We start from the raw sequence: 3,284 nt of genomic DNA, 5'->3' as shown, positions 1-3,284 counted from the left end.
GAATGTGCGTTAAAACCAATAAAGCTGTCACTATGCTCAGCTCATTTAGCTGGCATATAATGTCCAGTGTATATCTTCAATGAATGTGTTTTAGCGATCCAAGGTTTCTCAAGTCCCTGGATGGATGCTCACATCAGAAAACGAGCATGGGAAAACAAGTGTCAGAATGGATAATTGTAAGTTTCGTCAAATACATCTGCAAACCAACCATTAAGTTTGTAATATTATCAACAAGAGAGTAATTGACGAGGAAGGGATAATAGTCAATAACCCCTAGGCGCCAGGGAAAGGTGTTCCATGGCCGGCTGTTGCCCTAGCCGGCTGTGGCCAAGGCTGGCTGCCCAAAGTCCACGCTCATCGCCTCATCAGAAAGGATGGGGTGCATTGTGGAGCCTGCAGCCCACGTCATGGCCACTACACCGCTACAACGTTTACAGCCTTGCACTGTGGCGCATAATGTCACCTACGCCATGACACCAGGCTATTGCGGCGACAGGGCGGAGCAGCCGTCTAGGCCCCGCATGGGCCCCTACATGACGGAAGGACGCGGACGGCACCCTTTTGGCCCTTCTCTCTCTCCCGCTTTCCTTTATCTATGGGCACCGTTCGTATAAGGTGATCTAGGAAGCCCTTTGCATGGGATTGATCATTCCCCATAGGAGACACCACTCTAGAAGAATAATATCTTCTCCTCACATGAAGACACATCTCAAGGAGCACCATTGTACTTTGTGTGTTTACCTCCACCGCAGGGCCTTGAACCTGGGCACATCACCCACTATTTTGTGCCCATGCTAGTCCATTATGCTCCACTCATCTATGTTATCCATCCCATGGAATATGTCGTGACATTCCCATGATAGGAAGGAAGGCTTAAGGTCATAAATTGAACCAAACATATCCTCATCCAAGTCGACCTTAGATACCTCACCTACCACATGTGCGAGGAGCCGTCCATAGGTATTGGTATCCAACTCCTCATCATCATCTATAAGGGTGGTCCGACTTATTCGAGAGTTTAGGGGAGACCTTTAAACGTTCAAACTCCATATGCCTTAGAGCCTTAGAGTGTGTTTGGTTGAGTTGTGGATTCTGAAAAAGTTGCTATAAACTGTGGAAAAGCTGTTGTGGAATTTGAATTGTGGATTATCTGGAAGTTGTTTGTGAAAGTTGTTTGGTTGTGCAACTGTGAACTATGTGTTCAGTTAGAAATGTATGTAATGCCCATGGTTATATGCAAATTTATCAGAAAACATTGATGTGCACTAATTGATATGTGAATCTCCAGTTTGGAATAATATCTATACTTTTTCACAACGATCATAGGCGGATCTACCATCCCTTTTGCCCGGGCAGTCGCCCAGGCTTCCGGCCGGCCGACAAGCCTATTTTCCCTCCAATTTCATATGTATTTGATAAAAAATTAGCACACCAAGCTTGTTTGCCCAGGCTTTAAAATTTTCCTAGGTCCGCCTATGACAACGATACATACTTATAGATAATATGAATATAAAGTGATATTCTCAAATAATTACATATGATAAATGCACGCAAAATACATGTATCCGTTGCGAAAAATAACAATGTCTCCATCAACATAGATAAATAACTAAGGCGGTAAATGGTTCACATAAGTTGCAAATGGTTTACACGACAAGACACAAATGGTTCACACAGCAAGACATAAATGGTCCACACAACAAGACAAGCAAATAGACATAAATGTTTGACACGATAACAAAAATATTCTACACACTGGTGGAAAAACAGGCTTCGGGTGAGCCCCATAAGTCGCGACGCTGCAGGAACCGCGACTAATGGTACCTTTAGTCGCGGTTCGGGAGGCGAACCGCGACCAAAGGCCTGGGCCCAGGGCGCTCGGTGGCCAGCCGGTGCACGTGGGGGGCTTTAGTCGCGGTTGGCCAGGCCAACCGCGACTAAAGGTGCCCGAAGGCCTTTAGTCGCGGTTGGCCAGGCCAGCCGGGACTAAAGCCCCTCCCCTATATACACCCACCCAGCAGCCAACACTTAGCCATTTGGTGCCATTCTCTTCACAAGCTTCACAAGTGGGTGTTAGGTTTGCTTTTGGTTCCTCTTATGCACATAAGGTGTTTGATGAAATGCCCCAAGAGCATGAAACAAACATGATATGAAGTGTTGGAGCCACACTTGAGCTTTCTCATTTATTTTTTCCTCCTCGATCGCGGTTAGCAACTTGAACCTTTGATGTGTCGTTGATAAAATGTGCATGTGTGTGTAGTTCATTGTTTAATTTATATTGTTTGTAGCTAGTTAGTTTAACAAATGCATGATGGTTAATTATATATTTTATATTATAATAATGCAGATGAATCGACAATGGATGTACGGTAACCGACTCTCCGGCGAGTTCAGTGCGGGTTTGAAAGATTTCCTCGTAGTGGCCAATGCGAACAAGCAGGGGGTTTTGTTATCTGTCCATGTGTTAAATGTAAGAATCAGAATGGTTACTCTTCCTCAAGAGATGTTCACATGCACTGCTTCGGCACGGTTTCATGCCAAGCTATAATTGTTGGACCAAGCATGGAGAAAGAGGGGTTATAATGGAAGAAGATGAAGAAGGGGATGATTTCAATGATGAAAGCTATCTTGCTCATTTTGGTGATACTTTCATGGAGGATGCTGAAGGTGAAGGGGAAGGTGAAGGGGAAGGTGAAGAAGAGGCACGTGATGATCCCGTTGATGATCTTGGTCGGACCATTGTCGATGCACGGAGACGCTGCGAACCGAAAAGAGAGGGAGAATTTGGATCGCATGTTAGAGGATCACGGGAAGGCGCTGTACCCCGGATGCGATGATGGTCCGAAAAGCTGGGCTGCACACTGGATTTGCTGAGATGGAAGGCACGAGCGAGGTGTAGCCGACTCGGCATTTGAAAACTTGCTGAAAATGTTGAAGAATATGTTTCCAAAGAATAACGAGTTGCCCGCCACTACGTACGAAGCAAAGAAGGTTGTCTCGCCCTCTAGGTTTAGAGGTTACGAAGATACATGCATGCATCAACGACTCGCATCCTCTACCGCGGTGAATACGAGAATTTGAATGAATGCCCGGTATGCACCGCATTGCGTTATAAGATCGGAGGCGATGACCCCGGTGACGATGTTGAGGGCCGTGAAACCCGTGAAGAGGGTTCCCGCCAAGGTGATGTGGTATGCTCCTATAATACCACGGTTGAAACGTCCGTTTAGGAACAAAGAGCATGCCAAGTTGTTGCGATGGCACAAAGAGGACCGTAAGTCGGA

Source organism: Lolium rigidum, chromosome 2 (assembly GCF_022539505.1).
Source record: "Lolium rigidum isolate FL_2022 chromosome 2, APGP_CSIRO_Lrig_0.1, whole genome shotgun sequence".
Taxonomy (NCBI): Eukaryota; Viridiplantae; Streptophyta; class Magnoliopsida; order Poales; family Poaceae; genus Lolium; species Lolium rigidum.
Note: the sequence above shows the minus strand (reverse complement) of the source record.